The sequence below is a fragment of the Protomyctophum bolini genome, assembly GCF_963924005.1.
Source record: "Protomyctophum bolini genome assembly, chromosome: 14".
In the NCBI taxonomy this organism is placed as follows: domain Eukaryota; kingdom Metazoa; phylum Chordata; class Actinopteri; order Myctophiformes; family Myctophidae; genus Protomyctophum; species Protomyctophum bolini.
This window is the reverse complement of record NC_137875.1, coordinates 38,839,219-38,851,465: the sequence shown is the minus strand read 5'-3', so window position 1 is coordinate 38,851,465 and position 12,247 is coordinate 38,839,219. Positions and strand designations below refer to the sequence as shown.

Genomic DNA, 12,247 nt, shown 5'->3' with positions numbered 1-12,247 from the left:
GAGCTCAACAAATTAATAATTTTCTCTAGTGTGACTATAGCGGCTTCACAAATAACAATAAACACGATCACTGCCGCGGTCAACTCCTTGAGTGCTGTGGAGAGGTATGAATATATAGCCCGCTCTATTCATTTGGTAATTCTACGCAGGACCACAAACAAGCCCTTTTTGCACCATTGTATAATTGTAGGCCTATACCACTGTACTATTTACAAACTAACACTGTTTATTAGGCCCTATTCAATAAGGAAATAAATAAAACGCTGTGGGTGCTGGCGGCGTGTTTCCTCCTCCGCGCCATCAGTGCCCACACCCGAAGGCGGGGTTGGCGAAATGTTCTCCCCGTGTCCACTAGGGTAGGTACCCTCACAAAAAACATGCAGTAATCCTGGTCACTAAACTGCCTAACCCCCTGGCCAGCCGGGGCGCCTGCTGGAGGGGAAAGGAACTGGTTGGAATAACGTGTTCCTTCCACGCGCTACGTCCAACCAGGGAAACTCCCCCCTGTCAGGTGTAAAGGAGCAACTTGGACACTCAGGCATGAAGGAAGCATGAGTTCAAGTCCGTTGCTCTCCCCTTGTCCCCCATGTATGGGGACTAGGTTGGTGGAGGGTGTGTAGAGCACAAAATCGTGGGATAAAAAAGTCTACCTTTTTATATCCATTTCTCACTTAGAAAATGGAACTCTTGGTAATTTCTTTATTTAAGTTCAACCTCAGGACCAAGGCTATACTATACTATATTATAAAAGCCTTTTGTATTGAACAAGTGCTCACTCACACCTTTGCTATAAAAGATATCCGATATATATATTTTTTTTAAATCAGAGCTGCATTGAATAATGAGTGGAAGTCTGTCTTTTAGAGTACTATCACTGTCATCTGTCTGAATGCCATGGAGAATGAATTTGTTCTGGATACGTATAGTTATTTAAACCATATATAGGCGGGTAGTCTATATATATCCTCTTCGTCAGAGGTAAGTGGTTCATTTCATGATGTCGTCAATAATATTAAAATGATTTGCGGGACATTTGGCATAATGGAAGTTTTCTGCTGAGGCACCAAACTTTATTGATCTCACGATGCGGTCATTGTAGTAGCCTACAGCTACAGTTGCCATATTATTAATGAATAATTAATTAATAATTAATTCCAACACTTTATTATGCATCATCATTGCAGTGATAAGACCTCAATGAACGCACCTGGGACATTGGCCCCCGGTTCCAACGATCTTCCCCGCGATCTGGCAACGTCTGCCAAAAGTCTCGGCCGAGTTCAAGTTCACGAATTCCACACGTAAACGTGGCGTGGCAGTGCTCGTAAATGTCGGTACGCTCACGATATGAGCGTGAACGTCTTTGTTTGTTTTTGTCTTCTTCCTTTTCTTCTTCTTATTCTTATTCTTATTCTTATTATTGTTATTATTATAATAAGTACTATTATTACTATATAGGCCAAATCTAAGCCCTGCTTAGATTTTTTTTTCCTGAATCTATGGCCAGAACTTTATAGTTTTTTCTTTATTTTTTAAATTTTTTTTCATGGAATCTAAATCTGACACTATACTCTGCTTAGTGTATTCTGAATCTTGTTCAAACAAGGGTAGGCGCAATAAGCCTCGGCTTCAGCCTTCACCTTTTCGGTACCACTAGTACCACTAGTGGAAATTAATGTATGTATACTGTACGTCTGTATGTACTCCTTTTATTAACCGAAATAAAATCTATCTATCTAACGGCATTATCAATCTGGCCCATATACAGAGTAATGCTAATGTAACTAGAATGTTTCAATCCCTTTGGTAAGGTAGTAGTCGGGGGGGGTAGATCCTTCATTGGTGTCATCAGGTGGGCAGTGCACTCTGCTTCATCGACGTTTCATTGTTTAGCGCACACAACGTCTCCAGGCAGAGGGCTCAACGTTGTATATCTGGCGTCTGCCAGGTTATTGGGGCATCCCTCCGATTGAGTTTGTATGTGTTTGCATTTCCAGACTGTGCTGTGTGTGGAAAATGGAAAGGGAAACTTTAAGTTTTGACCTAAAATCAGATCAGTTTTCAAACGCTGTCCAATTAAGATTGGAGGGCGGCGGCAATGACCAAACTCTTGAGTGTTGTTTCACATACAGTGCATACATACCGTATATAGGTTTGTCTGAGGATACTATAGGATTATGTTAATGCGCACAATTTGAATCACTGACTCGTGGCGCAATCGCCGTGCTGATTGCTAATTAAGTACAGGTGTGGCATGTGGCATTTTTCTACGTGGTTTAATCTCATCAGAGTTCTGATGTGGTTATGAATATTGATGAGAGTGGATTCCTGTGGGGGGGGGGGGGGGAGGGGGGGGGGGGGAAGCAATACACCTTCAATATGGTTTCTATAGCATTTAAAGGAAGGAAGCTTCATCCTTGATGGGAACATATTATGAACTTGACAAATATTTTACCCGCACAGAGACTGTGACACAGACTCAAAATGATGAAGTGGTTAAATGTATTACTTCAAATGCAAATGAAACTGAAAATATATATGCTAATGCATTCACAGGAGGAAAGACATAGCTATGCAGGGCACACGCCATCACACACACCATCACACACACACCATCACACACACACACACACACACACACACACACACACACCTTGATGTGTGGATGAGCATGCACGCCCTTCCGCCCCAAACATGCTCAAGGTCCATCGATCATCAGCGGCAAATCAATTTTTTTTGTGTGTTCATTCTGTTCTCTCGTTGTCTCGTCAGAATGAAAAGACCTTGATTTCCAACTTCAGAGCCTGAATAAATCAGGCAGTTAAATAGCTACAATTACTGTATATATAAACATAGTCCCTTGTGCATATAGTCTCTCATGCAGGTGATACATAATAGACAGACATTAAATGTCATTAAATGGCAGTGCCAGTGTAGCAGCAGTACACACCTACATTACACATAAAGTGATCCTGGGTAGCGGCCTGTGTCGTCAGGACAGTCTGACCACAGTGGGGTTCAGCACTTGTTCAACAACCCTGATGTAGTTACTGTAGGTGGAAACTGTTCAGACGTCTAGTGTTCAACAACCTTGATGTAGTCACTGTAGGTGGAAACTGTTCAGACGTCTAGTGTTCAACAGCCTTGATGTAGTTACTGTAGGTGGAAACAGTTCAGACGTCTAGTGTTCAACAGCCTGACGTAGTTATAGGTGGAAACTGTTTTCAGACTACGGCGGAAGATTGGCAGCATCACTCCCAATCTTCCGCCGTAGTCTGAAAACCCACCTTTTCAGACTCCATCATGGCCCATAGCACTTACTCTACCCTAGATAGCACTTCTGTAGACTTAGATAGCATTTGAAACAGACTTATAGCATGTTATGTAGACAGCACTAGAATTGCATTGTATATAGTCATAGCACGCCATAGTACATATGTATAGCATAGTAGTATATATGTAAAGTTTATACGTATAAATTTCATTATATAGATATTCCACTGTTACTTTCTTAGCTTACGCATGTTTCATGATGAATGTTTTTATGTGATGTATTCCCATGCTTTTGTTCTTGCTTAATGTAAGTCGCTCTGGATTAAGAGCGTCTGCTAAATGCCTAAATTGTAAATTGTAAATTGTAAACTGTTCAGACGTCTAGTGTTCAACAGCCTTGATGTAGTTACTGTACGTGGAAACTGTTCAGACGTCTAGTGTTCAACAGCCTTGATGTAGTTATAGGTGGAAACTGTTCAGACGTCTAGTGTTCAACAGCCTTGATAGTTACTGTAGGTGGAAACTGTTCAGACGTCTAGTGTTCAACAACCTTGATGTAGTTATAGGTGGAAACTGTTCAGACGTCTAGTGTTCAACAACCTTGATGTAGTTACTGTAGGTTGGAACTGTTAAGACGTCTAGTGTTCAACAACCTTGATGTAGTTACTGTAGGTTGGAACTGTTAAGACGTCTAGTGTTCAACAACCCTGACGTAGTTATAGGTGGAAACTGTTCAGACGTCTAGTGTTCAACAGCCCTGATGTAGTTACTGTAGGTGGAAACTGTTCAGACGTCTAGTGTTCAACAACCCTGACGTAGTTATAGGTGGAAACTGTTCAGACGTCTAGTGTTCAACAGCCTTGATGTAGTTACTGTAGGTGGAAACTGTTCAGACGTCTAGTGTTCAACAACCTTGATGTAGTTACTGTAGGTGGAAACTGTTCAGACGTCTAGTGTTCAACAACCTTGATGTAGTCACTGTAGGTGGAAACTGTTCAGACGTCTAGTGTTCAACAACCTTGATGTAGTTACTGTAGGTTGGAACTGTTCAGACGTCTAGTGTTCAACAACCTTGATGTTGTTACTGTAGGTGGAAACTGTTCAGACGTCTAGTGTTCAACAACCTTGATGTAGTCACTGTAGGTGGAAACTGTTCAGACGTCTAGTGTTCAACAACCTTGATGTAGTTACTGTAGGTGGAAACTGTTCAGACGTCTAGTGTTCAACAGCCTTGATGTAGTTACTGTAGGTGGAAACTGTTCAGACGTCTAGTGTTCAACAGCCTGACGTAGTTATAGGTGGAAACTGTTAAGACGTCTAGTGTTCAACAGCCTTGATGTAGTTACTGTAGGTGGAAACTGTTCAGACGTCTAGTGTTCAACAACCCTGACGTAGTTATAGGTGGAAACTGTTCAGACGTCTAGTGGAATCTATCTGTGAGACAACATCGTCAATGCACTTTGCAGTACTGATAAACCCAGTGGCTGTGTCTGAGAACTCATCGATTGTTATGCAGAGAGGTAGTGCTGAATAAATCTCCCAATCAATTAACTATATATATATGGCATTCTTCTTGCTTGTGTTTGATGCTGCATTCATGGCCATGAGGTTGTTTGGTTTCATGAGGGAATTCTGCACATAGTGGTGCTGTGATTTGTCTACAGACTTCACTTTTCGTTTTCCAGAATTCCTGTTGCATACCAAAGCTATGAACAGTTTTAACATGAAAGATAACTAGTACTGCTACTATTTAGAACTGACGTTAAAACATCTCCAGTACACCAAAAGGATTAGAAATGAAAATGACAACCTGAAAGGCGGAAAATAAAGATGAAACTTAATGGAAAACTTTATACCATATTTTCTATTTTGCCTGTATTATTATTATTATTATTATTATTATTATTATTATACATTTTTAACTCCTTTAAAATTATTGATGGAATCTTTGCAGCTTATAATTATTACTAGCCCACATATTATGATTTGTATCATTTGTGATTATTACACAAGCAAAGTGAATGCATAACACTGACCTAAAGGCTCTCAAGGTTGTGCTTATTCAGCACCACGGGGAGAGCGACACAAACATACACATACTGTACCATACAGCCTGTATACAGTACTATGAAAGCTCTTTAAGAAATGGTTCTTGTTCATTTGCTGAAATGAAGCTACTGTCAAAAGTTCAGTCCGCTATTCATAAGGAACAGCTCCCTCTCTCTCTCTCTGGCGGTTACAGAGAAACAGATGCAGCAAGCGCAAATGGGCAGAATAAAGCCTAGAGACATGTATTAATGTTTTAATTGAAATGTAACTAAAGGTGCGCTCCAGAGTGCAAATCTCTGCCATGATATGATATAACGATAGCAATGTACTGTATGCACATTCTACAACTTTCTACAGATAATGCAATACTTACAGCATTGACTGTATCATGGCATGTGATTGATACTTACTGCCTTGACTGTAGCATGTGGTATGATCTCGACTGTCTCTCTGGTACACATATACGTACATTGTCTATTTCTCTTCATCTGCCTCAGTACTTTTTGTGTCTTTCTATCTTCAATTAGTCAAAAGTTGTCGAATTGTGGCTGTCCCACACTGGCTTTGCGAGTCCTTCGAAAGAGGAAATAAGTGCTATGTTGTCATTGACATAATGGCTACACAAGTTGACAGTGAATTGTGCATGAAACTGACTTGGCATATATAGGATAAGATGAACACAGCTATATCTGAGCAATAGCAGAACATGTGAGCACGTATAGTCTCATGAAAGAGACCTCAGACCTGTGTGTGCTTGTGTGACAGTGCACATGAGACGGAGAGTTTTAATGTTTCAAAGGAAAGAACGTGACATGTTTAATGTGTTTCAGTAGGGATGCCCCAATCAAATCACTCATTCGTCAATTGGATGATGCGTTATAGCTAATCGGCATGGAATATCAATTAATTAATTGGCAGAAATTTAGCAAAATAAGAATTATTTGAGGAATCTCCGTTCCCGGCCTTCCACCAGAGATGAGGACAGAGTCGTGTATAGGATCCTGTCAAGAATATGATGAAGGCTGTTTAATATTAATAAGAGGAAATGTGATGTTGATGTGATGCCTCCTCCCCGCTTCCGTTTCGTCTTTACAGACACATTTGACGAGGCATATAGCTTGCTGCTTATCAGAAAAGGAATTTCTAAAATTAAATTTAAAGATATGTTTTTAAATATATACTCTTGTGAATGCAAATGACGAACAACAGGTGACGTCCGGGATGTGTGTATAGTGCCAGACTATAGCATTCAGAGATTGTGGAATGGGTCTTCTGAATATGCTTGGTTTAGGACCTCGCAGGACAGGAGAGGATGCAGGTGAAGATGATAGGTCCTCCCTTTGTGTGGACATTTGAGGCTTTGGTACACCCATGCATGGTCAGTGTTTGTTTTTGCTTTGCTACAATTAGTGGAAAAAAATATTAACACGTTAGATTACTCACAATCTTACTGTGTGTAGTGGTAGCATTTTGCATGTATTGTTCTGTTTGTTTGGTGGTGTGTGCTGCTACATTTCTTTCTGGGCTTACCATTGTTAATGAGCTTTCCAATTTCAGAGTCCTATTATTTTCCCATTTATTCCCCTCGGCCAAAATCTGTTTTATGTTTATTGTTCCCTTCGTGATTTGTTCCACTGTTGACTGTATAATTGGGATAGGTCTCTATTTTTTACAGTATCTCAGCCTCTGGTCTCATTCTTCATTCTGGACCCTTGCTTGTTTTATTAATTGTGGTTTATCATGACTATATTGAATAGGCATTATTCTAGGTTAAAAGGTTCCAGGTGCGACATTTGTATTAAACGAACACAGCTAGTCTACCAATAATGATTTATTTCTGTAGGAAAGGTCACTCTATTTCTGCAGTACAGAGAGGGTATACCAACGGTACCAAGCCCACGCAGAGAAATAATACGAGAGAATATGTATCATCTCCATTATTACTAGGGTAACATATTTGGTTATTGATTCAAATTGTGTCTTTTTTTGTGGCTATAGAACAAAAGGTGTTTCGGGGGAACATGAAGGCGACAAACGGTTTTTAGATTGGGGACGTAAAAGGTTGTCAGACAACGGTGGGCAGGTCACACTATCTTTCGCTGAGGATTTAAACCGATGTAACACATCATGACAATGTATAAGAAAAGCAATTATTCACTTTCTCAAACGTCTTTTCATGGATAAGAGAGGATTTGTTTTGAGTCCGTCTGTCTTTAAACTGTTTTATATATTTATACCTCCGCCTTCATCTCTCTCTCTCTCTCTCTCTCTCTCTACTTACTCACTCACTCACTCGCTCGCTCGCTCGCTCACTCACTCACATGACTGTCTTTCCTCTGTGGAATTAGGTGACTCAGAAAGCAATTAAAAGTGGCTGCCACTAGAGTACAGTGCAGGGGGAAGGGGGAGAACAAGAGGATAAGGCAGGAGGTTGGTGGTGGTCTGAAGAAAGGGATTGAGTGGGAGGGGTACAGTAGGGATGGGAGTACAGCAGAGGCACACATGTACGCCTACTGTACGACTACGTGCATGATGCTGTTCATTGCAATGGACTTTTATCAGACATAGATATAATTATTATTATTCAGACATACCTGTATAGTTTTCGTGTGTGTGTGTGTGCGCCCGAAATGTGTTGCCAGATGGGTAACGTTAAACTATTGTACCAGAGGCTTAGAATGATTGTATTTAAAAGAACATTATGGTTACACAGAAAAAAAAAAGAGAACGCGTCACATGCTGTGTGGTGGAAGTGGACAACTTCCTGGACCTTACACAAATAAAAGCCTGAAACTAGTGTTTTTAATGCCTCCGAGTACAGATCTCGAGTTAGATTAACTGATTCACTGACTTATTTTGAAATCCGGCAATACTGTGCATATATATATACTGTAGGGTACATGTCTTCTTCCGTGCTCATTATAGTCTGTAATCAACATTTTTGCATTTGCAACCGTCATTTCTCAAAATGCCCTTGGAATGCTTAGAACACTGCGTAGCTGCAGCCAGCCAGTGTGCGTGTGTGTGTGCGTGTGTGCGTGTGTGTGTGTGTGTGTGCGTGTGCGTGTGCGTGCCAGAGAGCTAGGCACCTGAAGGCCAGCAGAGTAAAAAACAGGTACGAATGCCTTCACCTCTCCTGAGAGAAGTCCAGTGAAATACAGAAACGCTGCTGGCCCACACTGATCTGTCTAACCTCCATGGAGAAGTCATCCCCACGGACACAGGCCCGACCCCCCCCCCCCCCCCCCCCATCCCTTATCACATGTTTCCAATCCATCTGTCCCCCGGCCCCAACATCCCCAGTAGCATTTTGTCTGGCCCTATCTCTCTGTTCCTGGAAGTTTTTTGTATGACAGATCAGATTACATATAATAAGACACCACGAAATGTTTAAATGTATCATGTAGCCTAAGACGCGCAAACGCGGGAAGCGAATGCAGCTCGTACATATTTGGGTTTTTTAAAGATTTTTTTAAGTTATTTTTTTTTTAAGTTAAGTTTTTTTAAGTTAAGGTGTGTGTGTGTGTGTGTGTGTGTGTTTTGTGTGTGATACAGCTGCGCCCTCTGGTGGCGGGCAGGTGGTGTTACAGCGTGACACACAGACACACAGACAGACATGATCTGCTAGGTCTCATAGTTAGTGCTCACTGCGTTCGCAATTACTATTACTATTACTATTATTGTTATTATTTCATTTTTTCGTCATACAGCTACACCAGAAAACAACCGATATCAGCGTTATTCCATTTGCATTTATATCCCGGACCCGGCCGTAGTGCTTTTTCTATAGTCTTATCGACCACACAAAGTGCTTTTGAAAAAAATGTCTGAAATCCACCTACGTATTCACACACTGACGGGGAGAGACGGGGGCACCATGAGCCTTCTTGTGTCAGGAGCAGTTATACTGTAGGAGATTCAGCCTCCTGCCTCAAGGACACTTTGACCCGACGCCATGCAGAATGAGAAAACTGGGGGATCAAACTGTGAAGCTTCCAGGTTCCAGATGGCAGCTCCACCTCCTGAGCCACTAAACTATATTAGGATGAACCACAGAGAACCCATGTCTGCAGTCGTTGAGAAATGAACCTCAGCAATATTGTTTAGCTTTGCGCCACCCCCCTTACCCCTTATCCCTAAACGCATTTGCCATTTTTAAGTGTAGTGATGCAACCACTTCATTAAAGGTATATTCAGTGATTTCGCTTAAAAAAACCTTAGGTTTCGTTTTTGGCTGGGGGACCTAAGCCTTTCGTCCAATCAGGATAGAGAGCCAAAAACGAAACCTAAGGTTTTTTTGACCCCCAGGGGTTAACTGGGGACAAGGAGGAACTCCTTATATGGTCAGCACACTCTATAGTAGAGAGGATTTTATCACAACAAAACCAAAAAATAAGTGATATTTGAATTAAGTGAAATCACTGAATATACCTTTAAGTAGCTTTGTGTGTGCCTGGCTGGCTCGTTGGCTGGCTGGGTCTGAGCACGAAAATAGCATTTGGTTGGGTTTTCAGTGTCACTGTTGTGCAGCCTATAACACACACAAACATATTAACTGTATATGTGATGATTTCAGGTGTAACAGTATAGAGTACAGCACAGTACAGTACAGTACAGTAGAGGGACCGCTTGGGGACCCCCCACACGATAACTGTCATTTCTCAACCGTTTCGGACGCGGGGCGGCTCGCCGGAACTGGGCCGACACCCTGGACGAGTTCCCGGGGACCCTCACACGGAGTTGCACCACTTACTTCACACGGGTGTGATTTTCACTATATTTAAAACATTTTTTAAATAGTTCAAATAGCTGATCTACAAGCCCCGATTTTGGGCAAGTCACTATTAGGCGAACATGTTAGCAGAAATTCCAATCGTTTACCAAATTTTCCAATTTTTGTTTCAACATTTTCCAAAAGTTTCCAAAATCACTCCTAATACCTCCAAAATAAGTAGCAGATCTACAAGCTCACATGTGATGTGTTGTTGATGGGAGTGGGTGGGTGTGTGTACTGTACGTGTGCACTTGCGTGCATGTATACTGTGTGTAGTGATGCTGTGTCTGTGCCTGTGCGTAATATTGTGTGTGTGTGTGTGTGTGTGTGTGTGTTTGCATGTCTGGGTCTCTGCATGTCTGTCTGTCTGTGTGCGTGTGTTGTCTCCTTGGCCGCATGCGTTTGATGCCTGATCAAAGGCCCTCTCTATTGGGATGAGCGGTTCATCCAGTCCATTCTCAGTCGCTCTATGTGTTAGTGTCCGCTCGTGCGTGTGTGTGTCTGCTCGCGCGCGTGTGTGTGTGTCTGCTCGTGCGTGTGTGTGTCTGCTCGTGCGTGCACGTACGTGTGTGCATGCGCGTGGCACACATGGGCGTGCATGTGTGTGTGTGTGTGTGTGTGTGTGCATGCACAGCGAACATTGGTGGTAAGAGTGCTGCAGAGCACCTTGCAAAGATAAATGTAAGCAAGGCGAGGATGTTCTTTGCCATTATTGCACGACAAAAAGCTTGAAATCTCATCTAAATATCAGCCATTCACGCGCCGCGTTCTGTCCTCGAACTCACAGGGTTCACATCCAGGGTTCGTGCTGTGTACAGTAGCTGCTGCTATATTAACCCATTCTGACCTGAGATCAGATTCATACGAGGTTTCCACTGGACACACACACACTGGTCTGATGAACCCATTCTGACCTGAGATCAGATTCTAAAAATGTCAGTCGTTCTGCGATTTTTCAAAAATAGCAGACCTACAAGCTCGTAGCGCGCCACTCGGTGGCGCGCTATGAGCTTGTAGATCTGCTATTTTTCAATAGCTAAAGCATGACATGATGCTATAACACCAAAATGGGTTCCCGTTCAGAATGGGCTAATTGTCTCTCTTGGGCAGAAAACCTTGTATGTTCAGAACCCACTGCTTTTCAGGGAATGGGAGAAAAAAAAAATAACCTTGGCTCTAATGCCGTTATTTAGTCACAAGCTCGTTGTTAATACATTTCATTGGTTAAATGTTTATTAAAAAAAGAAAGAGAATGTTCCCCAAACTAGCCAAAGTACTATACAAGCTAACAACGCAGATACCTTTTTGTGACACATACATATAGTCATACGTCGAAGCATAAAATAATAAAAAAATATATAACCAGTAAAGACGCCTGAGGGCGAGATCGACCTCGCGTCCTCCTCGTTGACGGCAGACTGCTGGCGCTTTGGCATGGGGGGGGGGTCAGATTAACATGGAATGAATTCTGTATACTGGCCATATAAGGAGCATGTCTTGAGAGTACAGGGTTTGATGAGGTCAGATCAACATATGGAGGAATGTGCTCTAGTTCTGAATGATCCGTGTTTTATTTAATGCTGTGACAAGCTCTCATTAACCTTTGCCTATATTGCAAATACATTTATTTTGACAATAGAGTGAATTGGATGGTATAGTTCTGTGAAACTCTGGTATACTGCACCCTTGACTGTGTACTTTTTAAGGTCCTTGAAATGTGCTCCAATTTGACTTTTTGCGAAACGTGCTCACATGTGCACCCTCCTTTCTGCAGAGTGGGTTCTGTATGAAAACTAATGGAATGGGCCCGCTCTTTGTTTGCAAGTGGGGACAAGCTCTTATATATATATCATATCACATATTTGCAAATATCAGTTATTCTAACCAGCTAATTTGCTTCAGAATACGCGTTCTAGACAGAAAACACCTATAGCGCCTGGGCCACGCCTCCACGCGCCATTCACCTTTTCTTCTGCTATAGAGACAGAACACGCTGTGTTATCATCTGTGGTGCTGTGTTATTTGTGCCATGTCTGACTCGATCCTCTTCACCCGGTTACTGTATGTATGTATGCTTGTCTGAGGGTGTTTTGTGATTGGCTAAATGTAAGTAGGTGTGTGTGTATAGGTGAGCAGCCCAAACGAACCCCA

General features: G+C 42.0%; 1 protein-coding gene across 1 annotated transcript in view; it reads left to right on the top strand.

Moving 5' to 3' along the window:
• nrg3a (neuregulin 3a) overlaps positions 1-12,247 on the top strand; it is a gene marked incomplete at both ends in the record, with an annotated part of 467,076 nt that overhangs the window by 122,090 nt on the left and 332,739 nt on the right. The window lies entirely within an intron of this gene.